At 37.9% G+C, this 17,198-nt stretch overlaps 1 protein-coding gene and 1 long non-coding RNA gene across 2 annotated transcripts in view; one reads left to right on the forward strand and one right to left on the reverse strand.

The window, feature by feature from the left end:
• Positions 1-17,198, forward strand: part of CNTNAP2 (contactin associated protein 2) — a 2,266,356-nt gene that overhangs the window by 1,098,079 nt on the left and 1,151,079 nt on the right.
• Positions 11,893-17,198, reverse strand: part of LOC129060515 (uncharacterized) — a 54,068-nt gene continuing 48,762 nt past the window's right edge. The window contains exons 2-3 of the long non-coding RNA XR_008527314.2: positions 12,470-12,535; positions 11,893-12,083 (exon numbers count right to left, since the gene is read on the reverse strand). This is a non-coding gene — a long non-coding RNA (uncharacterized LOC129060515). The remainder of the gene's footprint in view (positions 12,084-12,469; positions 12,536-17,198) is intronic.

Raw genomic sequence — 17,198 nt, forward strand, 5'->3', positions numbered from 1 at the left:
CCTCCTTTAAACATTTCACATACTTAATAGTCTGTATCTGATCATTCCAATTGCACTGGAGTCTATAAATTTTGTTTATTGTTTGTACTCACTCTCACTTGTTGTCATATTCTTTCAATTTTTTTTCTTTTTGGTTGGTTTTTTTTTTTCTTTTTTAACTCTTAACCTGTAAAAATCCCAATTGTCTAAATTGAGAGTGCTTTCTCTAGAAAGAGATTTCTATTTTATTCTGCTTGGAGCTGGGGGCACTGCCAACAATCTAGTCAACTCCTGTATGACTTATTTTGATTTGATAGCAGAAACCTGGGACTCACCTTACAGTTCTCATATCCCCTTATCTCCCACATCCAATTACTCAATTCATCCAACTCCACTTCCTAAAATCCTCCCATCCAGTAACCTAAAGCAACCCTCATCACTCACCTTCCACAATGCTAAAGGCTGATGTAAAAATAAACCTTACCCTGTGATTGCCATGCCCAAAATTCTTAAAAGGCTTTAGGTAAAATTTATACCCTTTGGATTGTCAAAAACATGATGACTTAATCTTTTCTTGCCTGCTTATCTAGCCACCTATCATGCCACTTCCTCTAGCCTTCACCTCCTCTTTTTTTTTTTTTTTTTTTTTGACAGAGTCTTGCTCTGTTGCCCAGGCTGGAGCACAGTGGTGCAATCTCAGCTCACCGCAACCTCAGACTCCCAGGTTCAAGCAATTCTCGTGCCTCAGCCTCCCAAGTAGCTGGGACTACAGGCGCATGCCACCACACCAGGCTAGTTATTATTTATTTTATTCTATTTTAAGTAGAGATGAGGTTTTGCCATGTTAGCCAGTCTGGTCTGGAACTCCTGACCTCAGGTAATTCACCTGCCTTGGCCTTCCAAATTATTGGGATTATAGGTGTGAGCCACGGTGCCTGGCCTAGTCTTCACCTCTTGAATTGTACTCTGGAAATAACAGACTCTTTGTTGTTTTCCAAATGTGCCACCATATTTCTGCACATGCCCAGGGTAACCTGTCTAACTAGTTCAAGTGCTGGCTCCACTTTGAAAAGTGTATCTTGTCTACAACTCCATGCAGCTCATTTCACTTTGCATTATGAATGCTTATTTGAATGCCTGTTTTTATAATGAAGTGCAATTTCCTTAAGATCAGGGGTCATGTCTACTCACTTTTGCATTTCCAGTTCCTATTAAAGATTAACATGGAGTAAATTCTCAAGAATAATGGTTGAATCCATTTCGGGCATGCAATAAGCAATTACTGCTGGCATTTGTGCAAGCACAGAGTGGTGGAAATTCAGTCATATGTACTTTCCTATCAACTATTACTAAAGCAGACATATTATGAAACAGTTAAAAAATATACATGGGTTATGATTATCCCTGTTCATTAAAATAGTCCTGGAAAAACATTTTATCAGGTTGTAAACACTCACTTTAAAAATTAATAAAAAGTTAATATGAGGTCTAGAAATTTAAACTTCATGGGAAAGTGCTAATGACAATAGTAGTAGACCCTAAATTTTGAATTTCAATTTTGAATTTCAAATTTTGAATTTCAAAATTTATAGTCTACTACTATGATTGTCACAAGATCCAAATTTTGAATTTCAATTTTGAATTTCAAATTTTGAATTTCAAAATTTAGGGTCTACTACTATGATTGTCACAAGATATAGTCCAAATTTCATTCCCACAAATATATGTGCGCACACACACACACACACACACACACACAGATTTTATTTGGATATCCTCTAGTTGCTTTTATTCTTTCTAAATAGTCATGTTAATCCTGATGAAGCAGGAGATAGCTTTAGAGATGGTTTGAATGGAATGCTATCAAAAATTTTCATTTTGTTTTTTTTTTTCCACATCAGAATCGATAAATGTTAGCCAACTCCCCTGCTTAATCATCCCATTGAGAATATAGTTTATTTCTTAGTGTCTGTGCCTAATATAGCCTGTTTATATGACCACATTAGAAGCTTGAGATCTAGTCCTACTTATTATTTCTTCATTTAGACGTATTTCCAGTAAACATAATTAAATTCAAGCTCTCAGATATTTCCTTTCATTAACCATTTATCCTCCCTTTCTGTTATCAGATATAGATTCCACAATTAATTTCCTGATTAATAACAATTGTTATAAAAGCATCATTCAGTCCACTAAGTTGCTGTGTTTTCTAGAAGATTTGCTTCAAAGCTTTGTTCTTATTTCTGACTTCAACATCCACTGTTAAGTCTTGCCCTAGGGTAAACCACAACAGATTTAGAGCAAGTAAACTTAAATTGGTTATAATTCAATGTAGTTTAACATACAAGGAAATGGATAATCTATTTACCATCCAACTCAAAAGAAGAAAGAAAAAGAGAGTGAGAGTACAGGTAATTTTATAGGAAAGGAGTGTTTTTAAGAACCTATCAAAGATTCTGTCAGTCAGTAGACAGATGGTATGCAAAACTCTGCTGGATAAAAAATATTGCAAAAGTGTTTTTGTACTTTTTTTGAGTTTACATCTCAAAAATTGGTCACTTTTGGGTGTGGTGGCTTACACCTATAATCTTAGCACTTTGGAAGGCTGAGGTGGGTGGATCACGAGGTCAGGAGTTCGAGACCAGCCTGACCAACATGGTGAAATCCCGTCTCCACTAAAAAAAAATACAAAATTAGCTGGGCATATTGGCGGTCACCTGTAATCCCAGCTACACAGGAGGCTGAGGCAGGAGAATCACTTGAACCCAGGAGACGGGGGTTGCAGTGAGCCGAGATCGCGCCACTGCACTCCAGCCTGGGTGATAGAGCGAGACTCCATTTCCAGAAAAAAAAAAAAAGGACACTTTATTGGTATGCATTCATGACTGTGCATACATACTTAAAGTTAATAACCACTCAATGGCCGGGCGCGGTGGCTCACACCTGTAATCCCAGCACTTTGGGAGGCAGAGGCGGGCAGATCACGAGGTCAGGAGATCGAGACCACCCTGGCTAACACAGTGAAACCCCGTCTCTACTGAAAATACAAAAAAATTAGCTGGGCGTGGTAGCGGGCGCCTGTAGTCCCAGCTACTCAGGAGGCTGAGGCAGAAGAATGGCGTCAACCCAGGAGGCGGAGCTTGCAGTGAGCCCAGATTGCGCCACTGCACTCCAGCCTGGGCCACAGAGCGAGACTCCATCTCAAAAACAAACAAACAAAAAAAACACCAAACAAACAAAAAATAACCATTCAATGTAATGGACACAGAAACTTCCTGAAAGTAATGACTATATTATGATGGACAAATACAGTATAGTTTAAGGAATCTTGCTTAATAAATATTTAAGGGTTTCATTGCCATTTCTAGAAGTTAAACAGAACAAAACACATTGTAAATTCTAAACTATTACTGCAACATGATTTTCCATGAATCTAAAACATACCATATTCATTTTATAGATATCATCATCCTCTTTTCAGTAATTGAAAGTATTTTCCACAATACTGAGTCAAGTGGCGATATGAATATGACAGGTGTGAGCTCCAAGTCGTAATGCGTCTTTTTCATATGTAATATTTTTTATTTCAAAGTTTTTGGGGTACAAGTGGCTTTTGGTAACATGGATGAATTATACAGCAGTGAATTATGAGATTTTGGTGTATCCATCCAGCAAGTAGTGTACCTTATTTCATCTTTGCCACTTCCTAGCCAAGTGATTTTGGAAAAGCTGATAAACTTTTTATGCCTCATTTTTTAAATCTATAGAACGAGGACAACCATAGTATTTAGCCTGGCAACATAGCAAGATGCCATCTCTACAAAAAAAAAAAAACATGAAAAACAAATCAGCTGAGTGTCATGGCATGTGCCTCTAGTTCCTGCTACTCAGGGGCCTGAGGCAGGAGGATAGCTTGAACCCTGGAGGGTTCAAGGTTGCAGTGAGCTATGATCGTGCCACTGCCCTCCAGCTTGGGTGATAGATGGAGACCCTGTCTCTAATAAAAAGAAAATGCATAGTATTTATTTTATAAAGTCGTGGCAATGAACAAATACAGGTAAACCAGTCACAGTAAAATCTCAATAAACAAGATGATTAGCTCACTACATATCTACATAAAACATAATAAAACAGAACAACTCTATTTCCTATTTTCCTTCCCAAGCTCCAGGTGTTTCACTTCCAATTTTGGAGTGAACAATTAAGTTAATTACTTACTGTGATTTCACATTACCTACGTTTGACTCAGCTGTGTATCTCCATAGCCTCTGTGGCGTTCGAGTTCCCTCAGTAGGTCACCTTTCTCATTGTCTTAGGAGTTTTCACTACAGGAGACTCTGCAGTTACTGAGCCCACAGCACTGAGTAGGTCTCAGCCAATGTTTGGTTTGGCCAGCAGCAGAGTACCGGCATCATGTTTATTATCCCAACCTCACTTTGTTTAATTACATATTTGTAAAAGAAAACAAATACTGAAGATGTATATTAAAATTCTGTGTTGAAGGGCATTATTTCTACATTATGACTTTTCATTTAAACATACAGATATTTGGTACCAAAAAGAAAATATATTTGAGCCTTTTGGATTCATTTATTTGGGGGTGAGGTGGGACACTTATTTCAGTGTCATCTGTTTTCTCAATTTTGTAAAACTAAATGGTTCCAAGTTTATTTGTATTGTTGAATAAACATCATAATGCAGGTGCAATGCCCAGTTTCAGGCAGTAGAGCATCTGTACTTAAAGACAATCAAATTTGTATTAAGCTGTTGAAATTTGACTGCATAGTTAGGATCAGATGTTTCTTCAAGGTACAAGAATGAAGCAAGTCAATCTTTAACAATGTTTCTCTCTGTCACGGAGGCAGCTACTGTCTTTAAGAGCAAGGACAAACACAATATTCTCTGTGTTAGAATTCTGGGTCATTCTCCCTGAGCTCTTTATATCAAAGCAATGGAATCTCTGGTCCTAGATACAAGCTCTAATTGTTTCTCCTTTTAGAAAATCATTTTTCTCTGCCGGGCGCGGTGGCTCTCGCCTGTAATGCCAGCATTTTGGGAGGCCGAGGCAGGTGGATCAGTTGAGGTTAGGAGTTCCAGACCAGCCTGGCCAAGATAGAGAAACCTCATCTCTACTAAAAATACAAAAATTAGCCGGGCATGGTTGCTGCGCCTGTAATCCCAGCTACTCAGGAGGCTGAGGCAGGAGAATCTCTTGAACCCAGGAGGTGAAGCTTGAAGTGAGCCGAGATCGTGCCACTGTACTCCAGCCTGGGTATCAGAACAAGACTCCATCTCAAAAAAAGGAAAAAAAAAAAAAAGAAATTATTTTGCTCTTTTCTTCCTTATTCTTAGCCTTCTGAACTTTTTTTGTTGTTGCTCTCTATCCTTGCAACTCTTCATTTCAATGTTGAAACAACTAAGAGAGATGAAGTCTTGGTAAATATGATCTAGAATTGCTAGAGAAAATAAGAGGCCCTATTAAATTTGAATTTCAGATAACAAATGATGTTTTAGTGTAAGTATGGCCCATGCAATTCAAATTTGACTTGGTGTACTGTGTTTTTATTTGCTAAATCTGGGAAGCCTAATCTCATCTCTAGTTATTGAAACACATTTATAAAGCAGAATGTTGTATAAAATCTGAGTTCCAGTATGTTCACTTTTATTTCTTCGCACCATGCAAAACTGCCAACTATCCTCTTGAATTTGAATTTACTTCTTTTCCTGAATTTTTCATCGCTTTGTAAATGTTTTTCTTTGACTTTCTTTCCTCCTTACAATGCAATCAACTTTATCATTGTTTCTTCAGTGTCCTGATTCTTTTATTCCACCTCAACATCTTTATTTCCACTATTCATTCTTCTTTGTGAAAAAAGAATTCCAAAATGCTTATTACCTCAATATTTTCTCTGACACAAGTTTAAGAGATACTCAAATTTTTAATACAGGTCTTTGTTCTACTGAAAAACATTTCCTTTGCCAAGTTTAGACTACATTAAGGACAATATCATTGCTGTAGTCCATGCACCCAGAACTCTGTAATAAATGGTAGTACCCGCTTCTTCTTTGTATGTGTCCAGTTCTGTAACTTCTATTTGAGAATTTTTGTTTAATTATAATCCATGTGTATATTCCTTGAAATCTGTGGTACTATGACAGAAAAATGAATCTTCATTTGGCTGGTAGATTCTCTAACCTTTCCCTTTTCAGATTATTTTGCATCTTACTGCCAACTTTTTAAAAACTGGTACCCCGATCATTTTGCTGCCTGTACCTCAAAGTTTTCCTTATCAGTCTTTTGATCAAATATAAACTTTAAATTCTTCCATTTATTATTTCTTCTTTGACTCACAATATACCCCATTCTAATTTGGAACTATTTAAAAATAAGGCTGCTAACTAGAAGTCTCTGCACATTTCTCTACCCATCCCAAAAGTTTGGTCCACTCTACCTTCCTCCTAAATAAAAAGTTAACAATTCTCCTTTCCTTGACATTAACTTTTTAAAGTCACTTGTGAGACACTGTCTTTGATCAACCCACTGATCTTTTTTCAGGCTACCATTCCTATGTACTTTAACATGTTTTGATGAATTTGTAGTCATTATAAGTATTGAATGTTGTATTCCACACTATGCTTTGCATACTTTTTTTTTTTTGAGAGGGAGTCTTGCTCTGTCGCCAGGCCGGAGTGCAGTGGTGCAATCCTAGCTCACTGCAACCTCCATCTCCTGGGTTCAAGTGATTCTCCTGCCTCAGCCTCCCAAGAGCTGGGACTGCAGGCGCCCACCACCATGCCCGGCTAATTTTTTTGTATTTTGGTAGAGATGGGGTTTCACCATGTTGGCCAGGCTGGTCTTGATCTCCTGACCTCATGATCCACCTGCCTTGGACTCCCAAAGTGTTGGGATTACAGGCATGAGCCACCGCACCCAGCCTGCTTTGCTTTTTTAAATGTTGCAAATTACAATTCTTTTGGTTATCTTATCTAATTTTCTATTTTTATGTTATGTGTCAGATAGTCTGGACTTACAAGAAGACCTGTCCTCTTCCAGCACCCACCCTTCCTCCTCCCCCATCATTCCCAATTCACATGACTTTCTAACTTTCTAATTGGGTGCTTTTTAATATTCATGAGCACAGGTTTTAGGTCACACAGCTTTTTATAATCATGGGAAAAGTAAAGGTAAACAGTGGGTGAGTACTCAAGGAGCTCACCTACAAATCAACTTGATTCAATCTATTTATTGCTTATGTTCTGACTTTTCATCAGTGTCCTGGTCGTTGCTTAACAATGCAAAATTTGTGGATAAAAATATTAATGTTAGGTGAAGCTTACTGACTAGCCTACAAATCAGTGTCACCAATTTTGATACATTTTATCCACATCTCCATTATCTGGTTAACACAGCATTTTGCAAAATATTGAAAGATCTTCAGGTCACAAAGGGCTGTCATGAACAAAGTTTCTTCTTTTTTTAAATAAACTGAACAGTGTTACTATCTAGTTGGCACCAAGGACAGACTAAAATTATAATTTATAATTATGGGGTTTTTCCTCACAGAAATAAAAATAAATAGGTCTTATTGAAGACACAGACAGTTTTGCTTCTGTGAACATTTCTCCTTTACACATAATCAGTCCAACTTTTCTCACTTGTTTCTGCCTGAGGTGGAGGTGGGGACTCCATTCTTGACTTAATAAATCTAAATTCTTCAACTGTCATTCTCTCCCAAGACGCTTCACCCTTTGGTGACTATGCTGCATTTTCCCATTCTTGCTCTTTGTACATTTCATCCTGGGTCTGGCAAGACCTATTTCAAATATACAAAAGTTATCTGATACACACAGGAACCCAACCTACTCTCCACAGAGTGTGGAAGGGTTAAAGAAAAGGCCCTGCTGAACATCTCAGCTTTATCAGCTCCCATTGGGAGATCAGAGGCCAGCAGCTTTCATTAGCCAATAAAAAGAAAATGATGTTTCTTTGCAAGGAGTAGACTTTAGTAAGCACCCTATATGTTAAAAAAAAAAAAAAAACTTATTAAATGTTGGTTTTTGTCTCCAAAATACATATATAATTCTCAGATTTCCTTGTAATTTTCTCTTAATGGCTGATTAAATCTTGACAATATAAAGCAGTCCAGCCATCCACCCATTCACTGGACAAATATTTCTTTAATATAAATGCCAGGCACCATTTTAGGTCCTGATGATACACCAATGAACAAGAAAGATGAAGTGTTGTTCCACCAGGAACTTACATTTTAGTGGGAGAGATACACATAACAAATAGGTGTATGATATGATAAGCAGGGTAAGTAGATGGAGGCAGTTTTTAAAGACTTCTGTGAGCTAAGACCTGATTGAAGAGAGGTTGTAATTTTGTGGTGTCAGCATGATCAGGCCAAGTAATCACTTCCTATTGACCATATATTTTTTAATCATTTGTTTAAAAATAATGCAAAGAGGTAGTTCTCAGGCTGTTTTCTCATATAGAAAATACTTCTTTCTTAGATTCTTAGTACTACTCATTTTAATAAGCTATATGAGTCCACAACATCAAAAAAATTTACTCTAGAAAGTAAAGCTGGGTAAAATGACCTCAGTGTAGAAAACTTGTATTATGTGGCCACAAAAGGCATTGAAAATGAAATTTCTAGAAGGCCTTAGGGGAATAAAAGGGAAATGTTTAGAAGACATTAAGCCTCTGGAGGTTTAATTTTGCAACTTCCTCAAATAATTAGAAGACTTCAAAAATAATTTTGCTTTTGTCTAAACTGAGAAATTATATCGTTCTTTTTTCCCCTTGCTGGCCCTCAAAAGAGTATTAATTTTCATTTTGGGAAGGAATTATTTTAATCATGCCATTGAATGAGAGGAAAATATCCCTTTTCTAAAAAAATTAAAAATAAAAAACCTCAGTGTAAAGTGGAATTCTCTAGAGAAGGCATTGTGCACAAAATGACCTTCCTCAGTGGATTACTGGGATGGAGGGAGTTGCCTCTCTGTGGGGCGGCAAATAAGCCCTGTGGCCCCCTCCATCCACCTCAGCGCCCACAGAGCATCAATTGCTGTTTCATCCCGGGTTGGTCCAGACAGCCACTGCCAGTCCACTAGAGGGAGCACTTGAGAGGAAACCCATTTGCTTTCACTGATGAGATCTCAAATAAAATTTCATCTTAGAGGCCAGGCGTGGTGGCTCATGCCTGTAATCCTAGCCCTTTGGGAGGCCGAGGTGGGTGGATCACGAGGTTAGGAGTTCAAGACCAGCCTGGCCAACATGGTTGAAACCCCCATCTCTACTAAAAATACAAAAGTTAGCCTGTCGTGGTGGCAGTGAGCTGAGATCATGCCACTGCACTCCAGCCTGGGCAAAAGAGCGAGACTCCGTCTCAAAAAAAAAAAAAAAAGAGAGAAAAGAAAAATTCATTGTAGAATAAAATCCAATTACTTCAGCTTTTATCTTCAAATTTTGGTCATTGTTTGCATTAGTCATGCTTCTTTAGGAAAACAGAACCAATAGGATATATGTATCTGTGTGTGTGTATACACACATATATGCACACACATATATATTTATATATACAAATACATGCGTGCATATATATTTGTATATACACATATTTATTTACAATTCCATAAAATCTTATATATAAGTAAGCCTCTCACACACACACACACACACACACACACATGCATAACGCATATATATGAGATTTATTTTGAAGAAGTGACTCATGTAATTATGGCAGATAGCATGTCCAAAATTTGCAGGTGGGCCAGCAATTTGGAGGCCCAGGGAAGAAAGACTGCTGCAAATCAAATCTGAAGGCTTGTCTGCTCACTAAATATCCCCTTGCCTGGGGAGGTCAACCTTTGGTTCTGTTCAGGCCTTCAGCTGATTGGATGAACTCTCCTCCTACTACGCTCACCTCGATAAGAAGGATGTCTTAGTTCCTCCAGGCTTCTATAACAAAATAGCATGCAACAGAAATGTATTTCTCACAGTTCTAGAGGCTGGGCAGTCCAAGCTGCTGGCAGATTCAGTGTCTGGTGAGGTCCCACTTCTTGGTTAGTAGAGAGTTGTCTTTTTGCTGTGTCCTCATATGATGGAAGAGGCAAGCCAATTCTCTGGGCCTCTAAGGGCATTAATCCCACTCATGATGGTTCTGTTCTCATGATCTAATCGCCTCCCAAGAGTCCTGCCTCCTAATATCGCATTAGTGACTAGGCTTCCACATATGAATTTTACAGGTACACAAACATTCAGATCATAGCAGAGGGTGATTTGCTTTACTAAAAATCAGCAACTTAAATGTAAATCTCATCCTAAAACACCCTCACAGAAATATCCAGAGTGATGTCTGACCACCACGGCCTAGCCAAGTTACAACATAAAATCAAACATCATGCTGTTTCTATAAAAATATAGTGACACTAAAAATAGTTCCTAAAAACTTGTATGACAAAATAGAAAAATGAAAGAAAGGCAAATTATTTTGGAAAGTTACAGTAAAGAACATAATCTAAACCCAACAAAAAAGTTTCTGAGACTCAATCACTGAACGGAGCTGGAAGCTTTTAATTCACTTCATTCCACTGTATTTAACAAGTCTCTACTTCAGTCCCTGTGGGGTTTCTAATATTATAAAAAGTAATATCATAGCTCATAAAGATTTAGAAAGAGTGCTTCTATTTTTGAAATAATAATCCAGCTAGGACATATTTTCTAGATATTATTATAACATTTTTACATTAAAGATAATTTCTTGTTATTTGAATTTTATTTCCCCTCTCCTCGGGGTTCTTAGTAATACAAATGAGTAAAATTGCTTTCAGTAGGATGCTAGACACATTGTACTGTTTGCAGGTCTGCTAAACAACAGAATCAAGTCACCTCCTTGGCAGGTGACCAGCATTAACTATAGTGTCTGTCAAAACAGTCAATAAGAATCACAGATCTGTGGTACCATAGAATAATGGCCTAATTAATCTCTGTTCAATTTCCATTTTTATACCTGCTCCCAAATTCCCATTCTTTCTTGTCTATGAGTTCTTTTCTCATTTAAAAACATCTTCTATGGATTTTCCTTCATTCAATCATTCATTTTTACATTCATGCATGTTTGCATTCAAAGATATTTACTAAGAACTTAGTACAGGTTATATATTTATGAATATTATTCAAACACTGAAGATAACGATTGACTGATTACCACAGTGGACAGAGATACATTGCTGTTAAAAAAATCTGAGTCCTTTAAAAGTTTTTTGTTTATCATTTGCAAGAGTATATGGAATACTGAAGTGTCTTCTAATAATATCAAAGGAATAGTTGAAATGCCATGGGGACTAAATGTTACATATGTAAAGTAACATAGCCATCTGGTCTGTTTCATTCTTATTTCCTTAGGAGAAGAGTGTTAAGCATGCTCTAAAACATTTATTGAGGGCACATTTTATGCTTATGTTTAGGTTCAGTTTTAGGTATATAGAAATTTTAAAAGGAAAAGGAAGTTAATTTAAAAAAACGGTATAAGGGGATGATAAAGAGGAGGCCAGAAAGAAAAAAGAAAATACAGTCTCTCTCCTTTCAATTCCTTAGCATTACTTTACCATTCTTGTGTGGAAGCGGGAGGGTGTGAGTCCACAGAGGGGTAGAAATAGGCAAATACCACATAAAAGGGATAATTGCAGGTTGGATAACCACACACATTGGAACCAAAACTGCTTCCGAAAAGGTTATAGGATTTAGATGGCGCCAAAGACTAAGTTTGAAACACATTTAAAATAGTTGTTTATTTACAAAATTTGGCACAGGTCCCCATCTATTGCTACTTTTATGTCAACAGGGGTTTAAAGTTTTTAGCAATGGAAGTTTTATATAGTTAAAAGAGACTGAGACAATCTCTGGAAAGCATTTTATTACTGTGGGATTCCCTTTTTTGTGTGTGGAAGTGGGAGACCTCCTAATTGGTGTTCAGGTACACTTGGCAGTCTTGGTTGGGTGCAAGGAGGCAAGTGAGCAGCGTGGAGACATTCAAAGACAGAAGGGTTGTCCTGGGTTAGGGTCAGTGGTATTTTCTCTGGCCAGCCATTTTCTGTAACGAAAGGGTTTGATGAGCTACTTTTCTTTTGACCAAACTCTCTTAATAGTCCCTTATGGGGCCGGTGGCTGTCATGGCAGTTTGTCATTAGTAAAGAAGTCGAGACTACTCTAGGTTGCAAAACAGTATGAATAAAGCGACAAGGTGATAATGAGCATGCACATAGTCTTGCTATTTAAACAATGATTATTAGGCCACCCCAGTGAAAGATAATGAGAAATAGAACTTGTGCTTACAGAAGATGAATTTTGAATGCCTAAGGTTGAAATTTAGATTTGATGGGATAGAACTTTGCGTATTATTTCCATGGTTTTGAAAACAGGCATGAAGAGAGAACAAGGTTGTAAGGAGTTTAGGACAGAGGCGACCAAGTGTCTTACGATTGAGTCACGACGAAGCACAGGAATGTTACTTTGAATCAATGCTGGCCTTAATGGTCCACTGATCTATGGGAGAAGAAAAAAAACTTGATATTTAAGCATTGGTGGAAAACACACACACACATACAAAATTTCTGAATACCAGAGACTGAGGGAAATTTCTACCCAACCTAATTAGTTGAAAATAAAAAGCAAGTTTCATGAATATAGCTTGTATAGGGTTAAGAAAAATACTTAAGCATTACATGATTGCTGTAGGAGCCCATTTTTTGGAAAATTTCCAGGGACTCTTTGAGTCAACTCGTTAAAAACAGAAGAAAGGCTAGGAAAGAAATAGCTTATTTTACGCCTGTGACTATAGGATTTCATCATTATGTGGGCCACTGAGTGTTATTTTCTCAAGTTCATGCATATGCAGAGATTTAAACTAAATTTGTGTTCTACTCACCACATTAAGAGGCACAAGTTATCAAAGTTACTACCAATACATTCTATTCCCCCGAGAGACATTCAAACCATAATTCTCACTCAAGTTAAAAAAATTAATATTTTGTAAAGTAACCATTGTCCCTCTTCTCAATATAATCCAAGTGCTAACACCTTTGAACACACCAACAATGGTCTCTTGATTAAAAAGAAACCACATTAGGGCAGTCCTTTAAATAACATAAATTGTCTCCTATAAAAAAAAAAGGTTTCAGCACCAATCTCCCTCTCACACCACAGAAGATTCAGAGCTGGAGTTTGGAAATGCAGTGCACTTCGGTAAACTGAGGTTTTCAGTCTTCATACTAGTCAGAGGTCATAACTGATTGAGTCCAGTCGTGATATAACTTTGGGCAGTAATTTTAGTCAATTGCTTCCTACCAAAGTTCCGTGCTCTTTGCTGGAGGATCCGTTTCTCAAAAAGCTCTCTCTCTGCCCTTCTTTCTTTTTCTCTGCACACACAACCCTCATGCAGCTTTCATGCTGCCTAAATCAGCCTGTGGGTTAGGTATTTTCTCATTATCCGGATTAAAAGACAGTTCAGTCTCACAGAGATGTAACTGACTATTTGATTGAAACTGACTTTTTTCCCCATAGGAGGCACATCAGAATCACCTGGAAGCTTTAAAAATTCTAATACCAGACCATAGCCTTCCAATTCTGATTGCGTGGATCTGAATGGGGTAGTTCCCTCGTCTTATTTTTCACAAGCTCCCCATGTGATGTTAACATCAGACAGCAGAGGCGGGGAACACCCATAAAATCAATTCCAGATATGTTAATAGATGTTAGGGAAAGTGGGAGAAGAGAGAGTGGTGGATTTGCAAATGTTAAACTTGTTACCCAAATAACCTCTCCAAGTAAAACTTTTGGAAGGATAGTTTTGATCAAGAGAACCTGCCCCTTTTTGGATCTCTTTCACCTGCAAGGAGAAAAAAAGGGAGAAAAGGAATCAGCTTTTTATAATAAAAAAATGCAGATGGAGATTCCGAAGTGGCTCTTTAGGGTGAGGATCGAATTTTTACAGGAAAATTCCCTCTGAAATCCTTCTAGAAACTCCTGCTATATCATCTCCCACTTATCTAATCATTACCCCTTATCCACTAAGCACCCCCCACCCCCCAACCCCCATCTGACAGTCTTGTCAACCTCATGTGTCTGGATTCTCAGTCTCTCTTAGTACAGTCCCTCTTTCAGGGGGAAGGAGAGCTTTGGAGTTTGGAGGAGAAGGAGGAAAAGGGTGTGTCTGGCCTGAAGGTGATGATCAAAAAGAAGTTTCCACTGAAGAAACACATCTGGGTGGTTCACAGTGTGGTTCCTTGTATCATCTGCATCACTTGGAAACTTGTTAGTAAGGCAGATTCTCAGACCTCACCCTGGACTTACAAAATCAGCAATGAGGGGCTCCGGCTGAGCAGTCTGACCCAGCAAGCCCTCCAGGTGATTCTGGTGAATTCCAGTGCAGGCTAAAGTTTGAGAACCACTGGCTATCTCATGTTTTCTCTTGAGCTTGTCTTACCAACCTTGGGTTGCCTTGTTCCTGTTTGTTTTATAGAGCTTTTCTTTATAAAGCACCCTTGGCATAAGTAGCTCCATCTTAGAAAAAGACTCCATCTTACATTTTAAAAGCCATCATGCCACCAGGCACCAGGTGTTTGGCTAACCAATAGAGACTGCACCCAACCAGATAAGGACATAATCATTCACACCCTTTCACTATTAGTCCTCACCAGAGGACTCTGTGGCCATAAAAAAGAGCAGGACTTCACCAATTGGAAACCGCTGTCTTAGCAGACACCATCTTTCTGTCCCTTGTGATAAGTACCCAGCATCCCCTGCTGAAGACTCTGCCCCCATTAAAGTCTCTTCCTTGCAAGACTCTGATGGACCACCTGGATCAGGACGAGGCATTGTTTGGTCCACATTGCTCTCTCTGAACTGGTTTGTTAACCCTTTTGTCCTATCTCCTTTATCTTGATGTTAAATGTTACTTTGTTGTGGAATGTTTAGTCAAAACACATAGATAGATTAGATAGATTAGATAATGTATGGTTTGCAATATTGACTGACCTGTGGAGTAACTTGAGTTTGTGTGCCTATGGCTCTGCCAAGTGAATGGGTAGCTCTAAAGAGAATTGCCTCCTCTGGAGCTTCAGGTAGCTCATGGCTTTGATGATTGAAATAGCATTGGTGAAAGTCTGACATTATGGAAAGACACAAATATTTGTGGACCTGGTCATGTCTGACCGTGCACTGCTCATAATACCTTCCTATTACTTCGCCTAGAGCCTGAATGGGAAAGGGAGAGGCAAGCAACCGACCAACTAGCAAACAAATAAAATGAACCTACTGTGAATAGAAAAACTATTTGTGCCCATGCTAATAGCTTATTGCAGATACTTATCTTCAGTTTAAAGTTATCTTTGAGTCTCTGTGTTTGTAGCTGGAAAGATGCAGATGTTTTAAATCAAGAAAGTTGGACTAGTTTGTTCCTAATATTCCTTCCAAATTTAATTCAATGGATATATACGAGTTTGGGGATTAATAAAAAAAAAAACAGCAAGGAGTAAGAATCTTTGGGAATATAGGAAAAAGTGCTGTATTCAACTGGGAAATATCTACATATTTAAAGACAACTTCTCAGAGAAGATGATTATGAGCCCACATTATGTTTTATTTCAAACATGCTGTTGGATGAAAAGTTGCTGAATCAGCTGAATTCAAGATTCTCCCCTAGGTAGAAACATTTGGGTGAGGGGTGGTGGGGAGAGGTCATACAATGAAGAATTGCCTGGTTAAAGATTAAGCTACTTGTAAGATGGGTTAAAGATGTAGGCAAGTTTCAAAACTGACAGTCAGCTGAGCGCATCTTCCCAGAAAGGATCTTCAAGTATCATGAGAGTTTATTAGAAAATTGCTCAAGTGTTTTATCAGGAATTCTAATTATTTTCAGGAAGGGCTGTGAATTACATCTTGCAAAAAAGCTCTGTCTCCCAACAGGTTTGGTGACATTTATTTTTTCTCAGTTTCTAGTCTCATCTCTTCTCACGTTTTATCTTTTGTTCACTTTTAGTAATTAATTTTAACTTCCTGGATTTCAATTGCTTCCTCTATAAAGCAGGTATAATAATTTCATACCATAATGAAATAATAAGGCTAGAAAAATAATTTTTCTTTTAGAGTGTTCCAAGTTTTGTAACTGACTAATCTAAATTATGCATTGGGGGGAAGGTGATATGAGATGTGCTTTTCAATCCTTGGATTCGATACTAATTATAATACCAAACTCATGGTAGATTGATTTATTCTGTCATGTATCTATCAAACATTTGCAGTTTCTGCTGTTATGTATGCTTTATGCATTTTACAAAAATCAACCCAATTACACAATTACTGTATGATGTAGGTACAAGAATTATCCCCATTTTATAGATGATAAACCTGAGACACTAAAAGTTTAAATAGCTGGCTTACACTCAACAGTGTGGTATGTGGTTTGTGGCAGAGGCTGGATCTGAACTTAGGAAGCCTGCCTCTTGTGTTCAATAAACAACTCACTAGTTGATATCCTGTCATTCCACTTGATTCTCCAAAAATCAGGTTGGGCCTTGTCAGGGATCAAATGAAGACTGGTAATCCTAAAGAAGTTGAACTTCAGAGAGCCTCAGTGGGAGAGAATAACATGCCTAGTCCAGGTCATTAAAACTTAGATTATTTTCTTACATAGTATTGGCTACTGCCCATTCTGATGCTTGTACATTTCTGTTGCAGTCCTCGGTCTCTAGATTGAACCTTATCCACTAGATTGGAGCATAGGCACTGTGATTCACCATTGTTATTCTGGAATCTAATATAGAAAATGACCCAGAAGCACCATTTTTAACAAACCTGGGTTCCCTAGCCACGTAGAAGCATCAGCCAGATCCAGTTGGAGCCAATCCTGCTGATTTCGCTTAACAGGTTCTGTGTGTGTGTGTGTGTGTGTGTGTGTGTGTTTAAGAAAAAGATAAAATGTTACAAGATCATCATCTTATTGCTTTTTTTTTTTATTGCCCCTGCCATTTTCTTAGAGCATTAAAAAGAAATCACTTTCTCAGATGGTATCAGGATGAAACGATCCACATTGGGAACAGGAAACCAAAGATCTCTGAAGATTTTGAAAGCAGAAAAAGAATAACCAGGTGTACATAACGATAACTAGGAAATATAAAACCGCTGTGAGCAAAACTGTTTCTTCCAGTTT

This window comes from Pongo abelii, chromosome 6 (assembly GCF_028885655.2).
Source record: "Pongo abelii isolate AG06213 chromosome 6, NHGRI_mPonAbe1-v2.0_pri, whole genome shotgun sequence".
Taxonomy (NCBI): domain Eukaryota; kingdom Metazoa; phylum Chordata; class Mammalia; order Primates; family Hominidae; genus Pongo; species Pongo abelii.